Genomic DNA, 17,402 nt, shown 5'->3' with positions numbered 1-17,402 from the left:
CACAAGGTCAGTCGAATGGCCGCCTCCTGCACCATAACAATGCTGTGTAAATGTAAAGCAGAACCGTTTCTTGTTCTAAATTGTTTTTCAGCAGTCCGAACCTGGACCCTTGGGATAGCTTAATATCTCCTAGGTTAAGAGGCTGACAAGTTTTTACTTGTTTCCCACTGTTAGTAATCCTGCAAGTTAGGCAGGTCAGGGTTATTCTCATTATGCTTTTGGAACCTTGTTTGGATGCAACCTTTGTCTCCTCAGCCCACACTTCCCTGTGTGAAGTGGCATAGTCTGGAGGACAGGGCACCCAGATTGGCCCCAGTCTGGGATCCATCAGGCAGCACAAATTGCCAGTTGAAAGACAATTTTGTCTGACAGTACTCCGATGATATCCTTGTGAGCATTTTACTATCTAAAGACATAAAGTAAATGTGCTTTCGTTTCTGGAACTTTCTAATTGCCTGAATTTCTTATCTGGGCAGGGTGACAAAACTGTGAGGGGACTTTGGGAGTGCTTCACAGGAGCATAATGAGACAAAATTTGGCAGCCACGCAAATGAAATATTGGAATAGCCAATAAAAACAGAGAAGTAGATTTTAATCAATATCTTGCTGGCAATTAGATGTAGCCCATTGAACTTTCAACTGTTAGGTACTTAATTGCATGGCCTCTAGTGATTGGCCATAGGGCATCCATTAATCTAGGGGAATGATAAAGTAAATAAGTAATTTTGCCTAATAACAAAGGGGTGATGGAGCATCTTATTTTTGAGTCACAGTATTGAATCCAACACTTGAAATGTTATCTAACATTTCGATTGGGTACTGAAATGTGTAGCTTAGATTTGGATCCATTTTTCAACTTAAAGACAGTTCTGAAAATATAAATTCTTCTCATTGGGTACACATTTAGAAAATGCTATCAATTTTGATTGTGGCTTCAAAGAAATGAGCCAAACAACTTTGCAGTTATGTGAAAATGCTGAACTGGTTTGTATGTTTGCAATCCAAACCCACTACATAATGGCTTAATCAACATAGAACAGTGCAGTACAGGCCCACCGGCCCTCAATGTAGTACCAGCCTTTCATCCTACTCTAAGATCAGACTAATCTACATACCCTTCATTGTACTCTTCCATGTGTCTATCCAAGAGTTGCTTAAATGCCCCTAATGTCTCTGACTCTACTACCATCGCTGGCAGTGCATTCCATGCACCCACCACACTTTGTGTAAAGAACCTACCTCTGACATCTCCCCAAAACCTTCCTCCAATCACTTTCAAATTATGTCTCCTCATGATTGACATTTCCGCCATGGGAAAAGCTCTCTGGCTATCCACTCTATCTATGCCCCTCAACGTCTTGTACACCTCTATCAAGTCAGCTCTCATCCTTATTCACTCCACTGAGAAGAGCCCTAGTTCTCTCAGTATTTCTTCATAAGTCATGCCCTCCAGACCAGACAGCAAGCTGATAAATCTCCTCTGCAATCTCTCTAAAGCTTCCATGACTTTCCTATATTGAGGCAACCAGAACTGAACACAATATTCCAAGTGTGGTCTAACCAAGACTCGATAGAACTGCAGCACGATCTCATGGCATTTAACTTAATCCCCCTTACTAATGAAAGCAAACACACCATATGCCGCCTTAACAATCCTATCAACCTGGATGGCAACTTTGAGGGATCTATGGGCATGGACCCCAAGATCCCTCTATTCCTCCTCCACATTGCCAAGAATCCTGCCTTTAATCCTGTATTCTGCATTCAAATTTGACCTTCCAAAGTGAATCACTTCACATTTTTCCAGTCTTAGGTCATTGGTGGGCAAAGTATCGGAGAGGATTCTAAGAGACAGGATTTATGACTACTTGGAAAACCATAGTTTGATTAGAGATAGTCAGCATGGTTTTGTGAGGGGCAGATCATGCCTTACAAACCTTACTGAATTCTTCGTGGATGTGACAAAACACATTGATGAAGATAGAGAAGTGGATGTGGTGTACACAATTAAGAAATGCATTTGCCAATAATTTATTTGTTTTACTGAACAGATTATTGATATAAATTTGTGTAAGTATACTTTAGCTCATTCAATGGTTTGCTGTTTCTAAATTTATTAAGAATAATTAAAAGTTGTACTGTTTGAGAAAGTGAGAGCCAGGTGCCTTAAGTAAGATCTAACTATAAGAATACCTGAGTATCTTGTGTTTCGATGTATTTAATTGTTGTCCTTTTAAATTTAGAATCAAATTAAAGCTATGGATTAGGAAAGTGGGAAAGTTTCACTGCATTTTGAGAAAAACTTTGAAACAAGAAAATGGAACATCTCATATTTTTATATTCCAATATCGAATGCAGCAATAAAAATTTCTTTTGAGATTTGCAGAAATCAGTTTTTAACTCTCTTCAATGACTAGTCTTCAAAAGTACTTAATTTTCAGTGATGTGTATTGGGACCGTAAGAAATAGGAACAGGAGCAGGCTGATCGGCTGTTCCGCACATCCTGAGCATGTGAGCAGCACTGAAAAGATGCAAATTAAATATTTTACTTAAACTCTCGTCCAAAACAAATCTTCAAAAAGAATGACTTAAAATAGTTTCATTTTGGTCCTGAAAATGATATTATTTTAATCTAATTTTATATTATGTAATTTCCAGTCTGTGCTTTCCTATCCCCTTTCTCTGTCAATAACAATGACATCATAAAAAGACAGTTTCTAGCAGTAAGTATCCCTTGATGAAATGATAAATTGCAGTCATTTTCTTTATATTAAATTATGAGTAGTCTGCAATAGTTAGGTCTTACAGCATAGTTTTTTTCACAGTCTCTGAGACACTATGCAGAAAACAGTAAAATAAAGTAACTTTTAAAGGTTTACATAGTGGAACAAATTAAAAGTTGAGACAGAAGCTTCTATCTTCACCCACATCTAAGTTAGACACTGGAATAATGTTCAATGACTCCAGGATTAGGCATTAATCTGTACATTTGGAACCTTCCACATCCATCAAAGAAGTCTTCCACATGCATCAAAATTTTACTTGCACGTCCATACATGTCAGTTACTGTATCCGTTGTTCCCGGTGCTGTCTCCTCTGCACTGGGGAGACAGGGCGCCTACTCACAGAGCCCTTCAGAGTACATCTCCGGGACACCCACACCAACAAACTCCACCGCTCTGTGGCCAAACACTTCAACGCCCCTTCCCAGTCTGCTAAGGACATGCAGGTCCTGGGTCGCCTCCACCCGCCACTCCCTTACCACCTGCTGCCTGGAGGAAGAGTGCTTCATCTTCCGTCTCGGGATCCTCCAACCCCAAGGCGTCAATGTGGATTTCACCAGTTTCCTCATTTCCCTTCCCCCAGTTTATACCAATTCCAATGTTCCAATTTGGCCCTGTCCTACCTGTCCATTTTCCTCCCCCCACCCCACCCCCACCCACTGCTCCACCTTCCTCTCTGACCTATCACTATTACCCACACCTACATCTACCCATCGCACTCTCTCCCCAGCCTCCCCCTCCCCCCCCCCCATTTATCTCACCATCTCCTTGGCTCGCAGCCTCATTCCTGATGAAGGGTTTTTGCCTGCTTCTCGGATGCTGCTGGACGTACTGTGCTTTTCCAGCTCCCCACTCTCAACTGTAACCTCAAGCATCTGCAATCCTGATTTTCAACTAATCCGCACATACCAAACATACTAATTTGTGGTCAGTTTGAGAGGCTAATGATTTTGAATGCTGACAATCGACTTAATCTCCGCCCCCGCCCCAAATCTGACCTGTTACCTTCAGCTCTATTCCCATACATCAGCTCCTTTTCCTCGCCATGTTCTTCCATACTCCTCAGCTGTTTGACTTCCTTTTCCCTCCTGTTTCACTTCCTGACAGTTATCTTGCAAACTTGTACTGAGTGACTGCAATGTTAGGGCGCTATACCTAATAGATTTTTTTTAACAACTACAGATAAAACATGCTTAAGAATCAGAGAAGATTTAAGATTTGGGCAGATTGGGGACATGATCTTGTTAAATGGTGGGGTTGGCATGAGGGTCCATATGACCTTCTCCTGCTCCTGTTTCTTATTGAATTCTGTTCTTAGGTCCATTCATACCACTGTAGGCTGTCATACCTTCAGCTGTTTTGGCTTCCGCTTCTAATATGTATCTTTCAAACAACTTGGCCATCATTGTTCTCAAAAAGTCATATTAGACTCAATGCTTTAATTCTTTTTCTCTCTGTGGCCAGAGCTGCTGGAATGTTCCAAGGCTTTTTGTATTGTTTTGACATGACTGTATATTTCCTGACCTTGCTGGAAGAACAGACCCCGCAATTATGTAGATTGATGAGGGAGTGGCACTTGATGTGTTAACATTGACTCTGATTCTGATCCTCATGAAGTTTCATGACTTGGACAAGAAATCTTCCAGCTGATTCCTACTTATGACCCTTCCTTGGCATAAGAATTGTTGCTTTTCCACTTTGAATGCCAATTTTAACAAGTACTGAGGGTAGCAAAGGCACAATATTTTCCAGGTAGGAAACTTCAATGAACACCACCAAGAGTGGCTAAGTAGCCCCAGGACTAATGGATCTGGTTGAACCCTTTGAAATTTACTAACAAATTGGTTTTTTTGCAGATAATGAGAAAAGGAATATGTGAGAAAAACCTATTTGGTCTCACCCTCACTAATCTGCATTTCACATCTGTCCAGTTATGGTAAGAATAACCACTGCATGGTCTTTGTGAAGACAAAGTTCGTTTTCACACTGAGCATACTGTCCATCCTGTGTAAGCGCGCACTATATTTAAATGAGATAATTTAGAACATCTCTGACAGCTCCCAATATGCCACCTATGAAGTGCTGCAGGCCAACAGCAGCAGTCGAAGTATATTCCACCACAACCTCATTGCTTAATCACCTCCTCATGCTACCATTACCATCAATCCAATGCCCAAACCCTGATTTGCTGAAGATCTAGAAAAACGTGCTCAGAATACCATGAACGGTGTACTTAGAATGAACTGCCAAGTTTACAGGATTCTGAAGGGGGAGGGTGAGCAACAGAAATCGTGGTACATTTTGGCACCAATGATATCGCCAGGAAAGGGATTGAGCATATGAAAAGTGACTACAGGGAGCAAGGTTGGAAACTGAAGAACAGGACGAGTACACTAGTCATCTCAGGTTTGCCATGAGACAGTGAGGTGAGGAGCAGTCAGCGAGTGCAGCTAAACACGTGGCTGCGAGGCTGGTGCAGGAGGGAGGGCTTCAGATACTTAGACCATTGGGATACCTTCTGGGGAAGGTGGGACCTGTACATGAACAAGGGTTGCACCTGAACTGGAGGGGCACAAATGTCCTGCGTGGGAGATTTGTTCCTGTAGTTGGGGAGGGTTTAAACTAGTTTGACAAGGGATGGGAAACAGTGCTACATATCTGAGAGGGAGGTAGTTGTAGATTAGGCAGTGACAGGACATAGTGAATCTATTGGGAAGGTTTTTCACGTGATGAAACAAAGGGAACAGTTAAAAGTGTGTCTGCTTGAAAGCAAGGAGTGTCAGAAATGAAGAGTTATGAATGTAGAGCATAGATCACTACTTGGGATTATGATGTTGCACAGGGGCAGGAATGATTGCTTGATGTTCCAGGGTTGAGAACGTTTAAAAAGAAAGGGAAAGTGGAAAAAGTGGAGGGGATGTAGCATTGCGAATCAAAGAGTGCATCACAGCTATAGAAATGAAGGTTATTGAGGAAGGCTTGTCTACTGAGTCAGTATGGGTGGAAGTTAGGAACAGCAAGAGAGCAGCCACCTTATTATGGGTTTTCTACAGCCCCTCTCATAGCAGCAGGGAGTTTGAAGAACTCATAGGCCAGCAGATTTTGAAAAAATATAGATGTAGCAGGCTTGTTGTTATGGGTGACTTCTACTTTCCCAATATTGGCTGGAACCTCCTTAGTGCAGATGGTCTGGGCGGAGCCATTTTTGTTCGGTGAGTTCAGGAGGGTTTCCTTACTCAGTATGTAGACAGGTTGACGAGGGGAGATTTGGTGCTCAGCAGTGAGCCAGGACAGGTGTCAGATCTCGTGGTGGGAGAATACTTTGGTGACAGTGACCACAAGTGCCTCACATTTACCATAGCCTTGGAGAGGGAAAGGAGCAGTTACCAAGGGAAGATATTTAATTGGGGAAAAGGAAATTATGACGTTATCAGACAGGAGTTGGGAAGTACAGACTGGGAGCAATTGTTCCACAGAAATGGCACAACAGACATGTGGAGATTGTTTAAGGAGCAGTTGCGAGTGATGCACAAATTTGTTCCTCTGAGACAGGCAAGAAGGGGTAAGATTAAGGAGCCTTGCATGACTAGAACAGAGGAGCTTCTCTTCAAAAGGAAGAAAACAGCTTATGTAAGGTGGAGGAAGCAAGGATCTAACACAGCATTAGAGGATTACAGGCTTACTAGAAAGGAGCTCAGAAATGGACTGAGGAGAGCCAGGAAGGGGCACGAAAAAGGCTTGGCAGGAAGAATTGGGGAGAATCCAAAGGCATTTTACTTGTATGTGAGGAATAAGAGAATGATCGGGGGAAGGTAGGGGTGGTCAAGGATAGCTGAGGGAACTTGTACGTGGAGTCTGAGCAGATACGTGAAACCTTAAATGAGTTTTTTTTGTTTAGGTTTTCACTAAGGCAAGGGACCTTGTGAATGAGAATTCTGAGGAGCTGGGAAACAGGCTTGAACAGATCAAGATTGATTAAGTTGATGTGCTGGAAAGTTTGGCCAACGTTAAGATTGCTAACTCCCCAGATTTATCCTTGGTTGCTCTGGGAAGTGAGAAAGGAAGTTACTAAGCCGCTGGAGAAGGTCTTTGCTTTCTCACTCTCCATGGGAGTCGTATCGGAGGATTGGAGGGAGACGAATGTTGTTCCTCTTTTCAACAAAGGGAATAGGGAAATCCCTGGCAATTACAGACCAGTCAGTCTTGTATCTGTGGTCAGCAAGGTTCTGGAAAGTATTCTGAGGGATAGGATTTGTGACTATTTGGAAAAGCATAGCATGATTAAAGGCAGTCCACATGGCTTTGTGAGGGGCAGGTCATGCCTCTCCAATCTATTGAGTTATTTGAGGAGGTGACGAGACAGATTGACGAAGATTGAGCAGTGGATGTGGTGTATGTGGACTTCAGCAAGGCATTTGATAAGGTAGGCTCATTCATAAAGTCAGGAGATATGGAATACAGGGAGATTTGGCTGTCTGGATTCAGAGTTGTTTGGCTGACAGAAGGCAGAGTGGTTGTAGATGGAACTGGAGGTGAGTATTGAGTGGTGTCCTGTTCTTGGACTTCTGCTCTTTGTAGTTTTTATAAATGACATGGATGAAGAGCTTGAGGGGTGGGTTAGTAAATTTGCCAATGACACAAAGTTTGGAGATGCCGTTGATAGTATCGAGGGCCATTGCAGACTGCAGCATGACATGGACAGGATGCAGAGCTGGGCTGAGAAATGGCAGATGGCGTTCAACCTGGATAAATACGAAGTGATGCATTTTGGAAGGTCGAACTTGAATGCTGAGTATAGGATTAAAGGCAGGATTCTTGGCAGTTTGGAGGAACTTGGTGTTCAAGTGCATAGATTCCTCAAAGTTGCCACCCAAGTGGATTGGGTTGTTAAGAAAGCGCACACTGTTTTGGCTTTCATTAACAGGGGGATCAGGTTTAAGAACCGTGAGGTTTTGCTGCAGCTCTACAAGTCCCTGGTGAGACCACGATTGGAATATTATGTTCAGTTCTGGTCTCCCTACTATAGGAAAGATACAGAGGCTTTGGAGAGGGTGCAAAGAAGGTTTACCAGGATGCTGCCTGGACTTGGAGGGCTTGTCTGATGAAGAGAGGTTGACTAAGCTCAGACTTTTCTGTCTGGAGAGAAGGAGGAAGAGAGGTGACCTGACTGAAGTATACAAGTTAATGAGAATAATGGATAGAATTAATAGCCAGGACAGGATTGACTGGCACAAGAGGTCATAGTTTTAAGATATTAGGAAGAAGGTATAGAGATGATGTCAGAGGTAGGTTCTTTACGCAGAGAGTTGTGAATGCATGGAATGTGTTCCCAGCGGTGGTAGTGGAAGCAGAGTCATTAGGGACATTTAAGTAGCTGCTGGACATGCATACGGACAGCAGTGAGTTTAGGGGTTTAGTCTAGGTTATTTTATTTTAGATTAGGATTAATCCTCGGCACAACATCATGGGCCGAAGGGCTTGTTCTGTGCTGTACCTTTCTATGTTCTGTGTATGCTGATGTTACAACATGAGACTCTCCAACACTTGATTTGAGGATGCATTTACTCTGGGTTGCAAAGCTACAACCTGAGCTTTCATGCGGCTGAACAGAGTGATTCTCAATCAGGTATTTTGGGCATCTGGGGTGGGATGTCCCATGCATTGGTGGGATCTGAATTGCAGGATTTTTTTTCTTCAAATTCTTTTCTCTGCTACTGCTCTGGTTCTTGGTTTAAATGCAACTCCTAGGGTGATGTAGCTTGCTGGCATTCTGAACTGTTGTGAACAAGTTCCCTGTAGCCTTTAATGTTAGTGTTGCTCTGCATTAAGGAGAGCTTCAGAGGGAATATAAAATTTGTTTTTAGAATTCTGAGTGGAAGACAAACCATACTGTGGGTTATTTCCCTCTTATCCATAGCAAATATAATCCTGGCACGTTTGTTTTTTCTTGAATTTCCTATGGGAGTGATAATCTTCCCAGAAACGCATACTTTTCAGAACTGATATTTTTCCATGAAAATGAAAGAGAAAGTGAGAAGGTCATATTGCAAATAGTTGTAGTTCAAATGAAAGCCCCGCACTGCTACCACTTCCATTCATGGGATTTGAGCAACTAAAGGAGAGCAACCGAAATGTGAGTGCGAAAGACAAAAGTAAATAACTTGGAGTCAACTAGAAGTACCCATCAATGCTTTCTAACCCATTAGCTTACATATGATGCGTCATGGATAAATATTTGGTAATGACCATCTCCAAAAAAAAATTCTTGGGGTGGCACGGTGGCTCAGTGTTCAGCACTGCTGCCTCACAGCACCAGGGTCCCGGGTTCAGTTCCAGCCTTGGGCGACTTATCTGTGTGGCGTTTGCACATTCTCCCCGTGTCTGCATGGGTTTCCTCCAGGTGCTCTGGTTTCCTCTCACTGTCCAAAGATGTGCAGGTTAGGTGAATTGGCTATACTAAATTGCCCATAGTGTTAGATGCATTAGTCAGAGGGAGATGGGTCAGGGTGGGTTACTCTTCAGAGGGTCGGTGTGGACTGGTTGGGCCGAAGGGCCTGTTACCACACTGTAGGGAATCTAATTGAATCATTTTGTCTTGCCATTCAGTGAATTATCATTGTTAAATCCCTTACAATAGCAACTCGAGGGAGCACCATCCATCAAAAACTTAACTAGACCGCCAAACATAAATACCTGCTGGGAAGGTCAGATGCTGGATATTTAATGGCAAGAAGCTCCCTATCTGAGTCTAAAAGGATTTCTGCTCTCTACAAGGCACAAGTCGGTGTGTGATGAAAAGTATTCTCTACTTAGTTGAATGAGTATGACTTCAACATTCAAGAAGCCAAACAACATACAAGCCAGAGCTTGAATATTCACTCCCTCCAGTCCATGTCTACCAAGATGTCTGCAGAACTTCAGCAATGCTTCATGGACAACACTTGCACAACCTGTACTCCAGGGAAAGATGAAGCACCCGGTGCCATTATTCTGACATTAAAAATATGTAGTACCTTCTTTGTCCTTGGGTCAATATCTCAGGTATTTTACTCCTTATTAGCATAGTGGTGTACCTGCAACACGCAGTCCAGAGCAGTTTGAGAAGATACTCCGTTCCATCTACTAAGGGGCTATCGGAGACAATAGATTCTGGCCTTGCTGGTGTCACCTACATCCATGAAATAAATAGATATGAAAATAAATAAAATCTTCCGTGATTTAATTTGCTTTAAGATTCTCTTTGAACATACCTGTTTGACCAATATTTCTTTGCTTGGGTCTGGTCTCCTTTTTTGCTGTCGTATTTCTTATGTTAAAATGTTAATGCTTGTATGTGTGATCCTCTTTTTGTTAATTAAAATGAGTAAAGGGATTCATTGCTTTTTAAAGGCAGTCATCACTCCTTTCCCCATATTGTTATAATTCCATTTAATTTCATCATCCCTTTTAACTTCAGATACTACTTCGAACAATAAAGAACTGTGTTGTTTTGATCTGTAATAATTGCCTCTGGGTGTAGTTGGATTTGTGATGAAACTTGCAACTGAGCTGACTAAAGAAGTTTGAATACTAATGGCATGTTGTTATTTGCCAGGACCAGCATCACTTTAAGTTTATTAAATATTGCTGCCATCATATATTATAAAATGGGCCAGTTCCTGATATCTTGAAAGAAAGAAAATCTTTATATGCCTCTGGTAATTGCAGGCTGTCTGATAAAGCACCATAAGTCTTTCAGAGGGACAGCTTGGGACTGAGACATGGGATGGGTCTCAGGATCGGTCATTGGGAGAACTGGCTGATTTTCCGGTGATGATTGAAAAAATAGGAATAGAACCCAGCAAATGCGAAACGATCCAGCTGAATTATGGTGAAGAGTCATTGAGGATTTTGTTGTGGTCAACTGTGCCACGGGCTGCAGATGGGCTGAGTAAGGACAGAGGGACAGATTTCTTAGGGTAGGATGCCATTATCTCATCATGAAATATGGTTTTAGTAACTTCTTTTAGACAGCTACAAATGCAAATATAGCAATGCACAGTACCTTTTCTCTGCAATCGTCACTAACCTCAGAAGTGGTGTTTATGGAGTTCTCGCCAATTATTTAGATAAATGGAACAAAAACATAAAGTTTGGAAGAAACTCAGCAGGTCTGCAGCATCTCGAGAGAGAAAAACAGAGTTAACGTTTCGAGTCCAGTGATCTTCCAAAAGGATCTGAAACATTGATTCTGGTTTTCACTCAACCTGCTGAGTTTTTCCAACACTTTGTTTAATTTTAGATTTCCAACATCAGCAATTCTGTGTTTTTGTTACTTGGGATGCATGATTCACCACTTCACTTTGTTACCTCTACTTTACACAGCTGGCAGTCAGAGTTCTGTGAGCTGCTGAAGGACACTCAAACCAACTTTGCAATAGGAGCAGCACTTCCCTTGGAAGTGAAAGCTACAACAATAGACAGCTTTTCTGGTTCCTGGATCTTTTCCAATCATCCCTTCCTCAAATTGCAAAGAACTTTCCTACTTAGGATGTCATTGATAAGCAAACAGGAAATGATCCTCTCGTGTTCAGGATGTATAAAATCATAGAAACATCATTATGCATATCATAAGTGAATAGAAAGCAGTTAGGGTATCTTGATTATACAATAGTCCGTGGTGCTAACGTTATTCAGATATTTCCTATGAGATCCCAACATCAGTAACTCTCAGCCACCACTGCTAGTTGCAGGGAGCTATGCTGTGTACCTTTGACTGCTAACATACAATACTTTGCATAAATATAGAAATATTTTACATCACTCTTCACAGTAGAAGCTACTAATAGTATTCTAAAGTTATTAAATGATCAAGGAGCAAAAGGAGGAGAGGAATTAAATACAACAATAAAAATAGAAAAAAGTGGGAGTAAACGAATGAGGCTAAAAACTGATAATCCCCTCAACCTGGTTGTAGGATATTAAAGTAGTAGCTAAAGATAGTGGATGCACTATTAGTAATCTTCCAATAATCCTTAAGCTTCTGGAGAAGTTGCAGAGAACTGGAAAGCTGTCAAACAGCCTTATTTAAAAAGGGAAGGAATAAAAAAACCAGGTAACTATAGGCCAGTTAACTTAACCTCTGTTATTGGGAAGATTTAGAGTCTACTATATGGCAGAACATTTGGAAATACTTGGTATGATCAAGCAGAGTCATAATGCTTCATGAAGGGAAAAATTATGCCTGACAAATTTACTAGAATTCTCAGGAGGTAACAAGCAGGATATTAAAGGAGAGGCAGTGGATGTAATACATTTGGATTGTCAGTAAGCGTTTTATGAGGTCCCACACACTAGACTATTTAATAACATAAGAGTCGATAGTGTTGGAAATAGTATATTAGTATAGTTAGAAGATTAGCAAACTGATAGACAGGTGGGATTTTCTTTACGGCAATCTTTAACTAGTGGCGTACTGCAGGGATCAGTGCTGGGGCTAGAGTTATTTAAGATGTAGATTAATAACTTGGATGAGGAAAGTGAACGTACTCTTGTCATTTGGGGGGGTGGGGGGGGAGGTGGTGGAGGAGAGTGTTGAGGATGCCACGGTCAGCAGAGAGACAAAGATGGATGAAGCAAGTGGGTAAAAACTTAACGAATTAATATAGTGTGAAAATGTGAGGTAGGAAAAATAGAGGAGCTGAATATTTAAGTGGGGAAAAGCTACAGAAAACGACAGTATAGAGGGATTTGTGAGCTTTCACTCATAAGTCACAAGATGCTGGCAACCAATTTCAACAAATAATAGGGAAGACCAATGAAATGTTGCCCTTTTATCCTAAAGGGATTGGAGTATGAAGCTAGGGAGGATTTGCTGAAACAATCCAAAACACTAGTCTGATCCTAGGTTTGGAGGGACTGTCTGAGGAGCAGAGGTTGAATAGCTTGGGCCTGTATTCTTTGGAGTTTTGCAGAAATAGGAGCAACTTTATTGAAACAAGATTCTTAAGGGACCTGATAGGGTATATGCAGAGAGGTTAGTCTCTGAACTGCCTCCAATGAACCAATATCTTTCCTTAAATAAAAGGACCAAAACTGTTCATAGTAGCCGAGATATTGTCTCACCAGCACCTTGTACATTTGTAGAAAGACTTTCCGACTCTTATATTTCAACCCCTTTGAAATAAGATCCAGTATTCCATTTGCTGCCTTGGTGACCAGCTGCACCTGTGTGCTACTATGTGTTTCATACACAAGTAACCCAAATTCCCTTTGTGTTCCAGCTTTTCTCCATTTAAATAATCATTTTTACTTTTGGTCTCCCTTCTAAATTAACAACTTCATATTTTCCAACATATCACGTTTGCCAACTTTTATCCCACTCCCTTACCTATCACTATCTTTGTTTCTATTCCCTTTACAACTTGTCTTTCTACCTATTTTTGTATCAATTGCAAATTTGGCTGCAGTACATTCACCTCCTCCCTACAAGTCATGAACATGTATTGTAGGCAGTTGCAGTGCTAGCCCTGATCTCTATGGGACCCCACTGGTTACAGGTTGCCAATCTGAAAAGGTATGCCCATTCCCACTTTTGTTTTTGTGCCCATTAGCCAACTCTCCATGTCAGTGTACTGCCTCAAACATGGTCAACTCTTATGATTAACCTTGCTCCTCTTTTTGTTCTTTAATTGTCCATTGCAGTCTCTTTTTGCCTTGCAGCATCAACCTTTTTGTCATTAATGTCTCCTGCCTTACACTCCGTAAATGACCTTTACATTTTTCTTGACTATCTCCATCATTCCCCACATCTACCTAATTGAAACACCTTTCAGCATCTCCATTTTTTTCAGATCGAATGATTGGTCACCAGTCTGAAAGGTTAATGCTGTTTCTTTGTCTGTAGATGCTGAAATACATGCTGAATATTTCAGCATTTTCCATTTTTCTTTCAGACTTGTCAAATCTGAACCTTATTTTCACTTCACCACTTCTTTGTGGTTCTAACTCTTCAGATAAAAGAGTGCAGTGTTGCAGAAATGTCTAGCCTGTGCCATTGTGCACAATGAGTACTTTGAGTTTCTTATGACTTTTTTCCCTTCAATGGCAGGTCACATCCCTTTGAGAGCTGCAGGCTCATGCATTTTACAAGTCTCTGCATACCCAACCAAATGAGTTATAGGTGAGCGGTCTGACAGGTTTTGTGGTGAGACTGAGAAGTTTGCAATTTATTGATAGGCTGTTGTATTCTCAGTAGTAGTAGTAATGGTATTTTACTGTTGATGGCATTGTTAGCATATTATGCCACCTACAGGTTACCTTGCCATTTAGAACATACTTTTAAGGTTTGGTTTTATGTGATGAAGACAATTCACAGATGACGAAGATGCATGCAGTACAACAAATTTTGTCCATCTTGTATGCTAACTCACTTCGGGACATTGCTTCCATATTGAATAATTCTAATTTTTTTATATTTGTAAATGTTTTTCACATTGTATAGGTATCAAAGTATATTCAATTTAGTTTTCACAAATTTTCCACTTAATTTTCATAAATACCACTGTATTTGCTGTTTTCTTTTCTAACAAATGATAGCATTTATTTTGTGTTCATAATTGCCTTGCAGGATTGTTTGAATGTTGAGGTGACCTTTTCTCTTACCAGTTTGTCATTAAAGGACACGACTAATTCACTTTCAATTACTGGTTACGTTTGTGCCAAAATTTTCTTTTAATAGTGTGAATTGATTTACAGTATTTCAACAGAGGAGGCATGCATTGTAATAAGGTTTACAGTGAAAGAAGTACGTAGTGTGCAAAACTAAATAGCATTTGTACTGATTAGAAAAGATGGCTGTAATTGTGCCTTGCAGTGAACTTTAATAAAACTGTCAAATTACTGACTTATTTTACTTATTGGATAAGCCAGTGTCAAAACTACATAGTTAAATTTGCCTAGTTTTTAATTGTTCTGTAAATAGTATAAATAAGTGTATAATTTTATTTCCTTTCATTTTGATTTCTTTGAAGGATTAAATCAGGGCTCTCAAATTTATCTCAACAACTACATTGAGATCTGTTTCCACTTTATAGAAACTTTATTGGTCGCTTGTTACCAGTAAATGACCCTTTTGGGATATTAGCTGATCTTAGCCATAGTCCCTGGGTCATACTCATTCAGAAGGTATTCAGTGTCTTAGAAATATGGTGATGGGCATTATTGGGACCTTTTCTTTTGTGTAGCAGTAGAAGGGAGGTTAAGTTTCAACCTGATTTTGTTTGGGGCACGGTTTTGGTCAAATTACAATCAGACTGTCTGGTGTTTCCAGTATTCCATTTTGTCATTCATTACTCTTTTAGGTTCTCATCTGTCCCATGGATGCTCCATGTATCCATTTATAAGAGGAAGTGTTCTTGTAATGAGAACACATTGTTCTCATTAGTCGGCTACCCAAGCAAATAGAAATGGGCTGAGATGGTGATGTAGTAGTAATGTCACTTTATTAGTAAACTGCATGCCCAGCCTCATGCTTTGGGAACATGGTTCAAATCTTACCACGGCAGCTGGTGAAAATTCCGTACAATTAATAAATCTAGCATGTGAAGCCGTACCTGTAATTTTGATTTTGACAACCGTCATTGATTATCATAAAAGCCCATCCAATTCACTGATGCCTTTTGAGGAAGGGTATTTGACATTCTCATCTGTCTGGCCTTTGTGACTCCAAATCCTGTTAACTCTCATCTGATGTGGACCTGCAAGCTAGTTGCTCACTGGCATCAGGAATGGACAACAAATGAGCAAATTTAAAAAAAAGTTGTTGGCTCTTGTGTAATGTACTAGTTTCCTACTTTGATAGGCTTTTGGGAAAAGGCTAAAAATAACCATTATATTCATGGGTGGGGTCGGAGGGGTAGTATGCTTTAATGGAGGAATTGGATGATTGATAGCTGCAGTATGCGAAAATAAAATCAGACAAGTGGTTATATTTTCTATTCCCAATTACCTACTGGTAATGCAAATCTGACCACTAACCTTTAATAGAAGCTATTTTACTGTTTATCCGATGAAGAGAACTATCCTGCTTGCTTCTCACTTCAGAGAGAAAGAAGGCAGTCCAGTCATGAAATCCCTATTTTACATTCATCTAAATAACTGTATGTTTTAAAATTTTAAATTATTCTAATTTTGCCATTCATCGCCTTCAAATTTGTCGCATTTGTTCACAAAGTATGCAATTTGTTTAAGGTCCAGAATAACACATTGATGTACAGAATGTTGAAATTTTTCATTTAGAGAGTTTCGATTGTACCTGGATCCACAATTTCATCGTGGTGTTTGTATGGTTCTGCAACCTGCTCAGAATATGTGAATACAAATTTCTACTTCAAAGGATTGCAGTAATAGAAGTGTGCTATGGCCTGATTCGAAAGACCAGCTGATAGAGATAAGAGTTTTTGCGAGTTGGGAAAGCGGACACCAAATATTTTACATTGGGCAGGAAGCAAGGGCATTGTGCTATCAGTATGTACTAGTGCGCTCCCTAACCCACAAGTTCAAAAGCAAAAAATTGAACATGTCATTTTATTTAAAAGTTAATCATCTTAAATCTATTTTTTCAGTCTGTGGAGATCCAGCACTTCAGTCAGTTTTGTCAACCACATGAAAATCAGTGATACCTTTATTCCCAGTGTACAGAATACTGAAATTGGCCTCTGAACTCATCAAGGTTATGGATACTTCCAAAAGTACTACTGTCTGGAAAGATTCACAATGAGGAGTCTCTATAGGGCTAAGACATAAGCAAAAGAAATATTATGAAAATATTGCATTCCTTGCCTCCAGTGGTGAAACTGTTTCATTGAAAGCTAACAAACCATCATCCTTGCTTTTTACTTCATTATGCAACAGAATATTTTAGCAGTCTTCTAGTAAATAGTAATATTTTCTGATTCTTTAACCTGAATGATATCTACTGATATTTTCTTTCCTTTTCTCCTGCTTGTCTAATGGAAAGTAAATTATGCTTAGCTACCATTGAAAAGATGTGATTTAATCTGAGTTTGGGAGACCTCAACCAGATGTTTGTCAGTTAAACACAGATTGGTCTTGCTTTTATACTATAATTAACTTTGGGTAGCTTATCGTTACCAGAATTTGCTTGTGCTGACAGTATTTAATAGACAGGATGCTGACCATGCTGCATCATTGCTGATAGTGTTCTTGGAAAGAACATGATATCAGAACACCTTCACTGAGAAAAGACATTTTCTGTTAATTATAATGATTAATTGATTAATATTTGCAGTTATATGATTTGAGCAAGTATCCACTTTTTTTGAATTCTAGAAAGCAATTCGAATTTCCTAATAGAATTCTCTTGGCATTATATTGAAATAAAGAACATTGAAAACCTTATGTGGGAACATTACTGTTACCCAAGAGGCAGGCTAACAAAAGCAATATTTTTTGTTAGCTAGATGCTTTCCTTAAGAATTAAAATGACAGCAGGGTGTCTTTTACAAGTTACTCTTATTTTGTAAAACTTTTCCTTTAGCTGTGAGGTATGTCTGCATTTTTATGATGGGGGTAAAATTCAATTTGGAAGCTTAATGTCAGAATTAATGGAAAGGAGA

The 17,402-nt window shown here is 40.2% G+C and overlaps 1 protein-coding gene across 2 annotated transcripts in view; it reads left to right on the top strand.

Moving 5' to 3' along the window:
* ptprk (protein tyrosine phosphatase receptor type K) overlaps positions 1-17,402 on the top strand; it is a 610,797-nt gene that overhangs the window by 203,477 nt on the left and 389,918 nt on the right. The window lies entirely within an intron of this gene.

The sequence above is a fragment of the Hemiscyllium ocellatum genome, chromosome 3 (genome assembly GCF_020745735.1).
Source record: "Hemiscyllium ocellatum isolate sHemOce1 chromosome 3, sHemOce1.pat.X.cur, whole genome shotgun sequence".
In the NCBI taxonomy this organism is placed as follows: domain Eukaryota; kingdom Metazoa; phylum Chordata; class Chondrichthyes; order Orectolobiformes; family Hemiscylliidae; genus Hemiscyllium; species Hemiscyllium ocellatum.
Note: the sequence above shows the minus strand (reverse complement) of the source record. Positions and strands in the feature narration are given on the sequence as shown.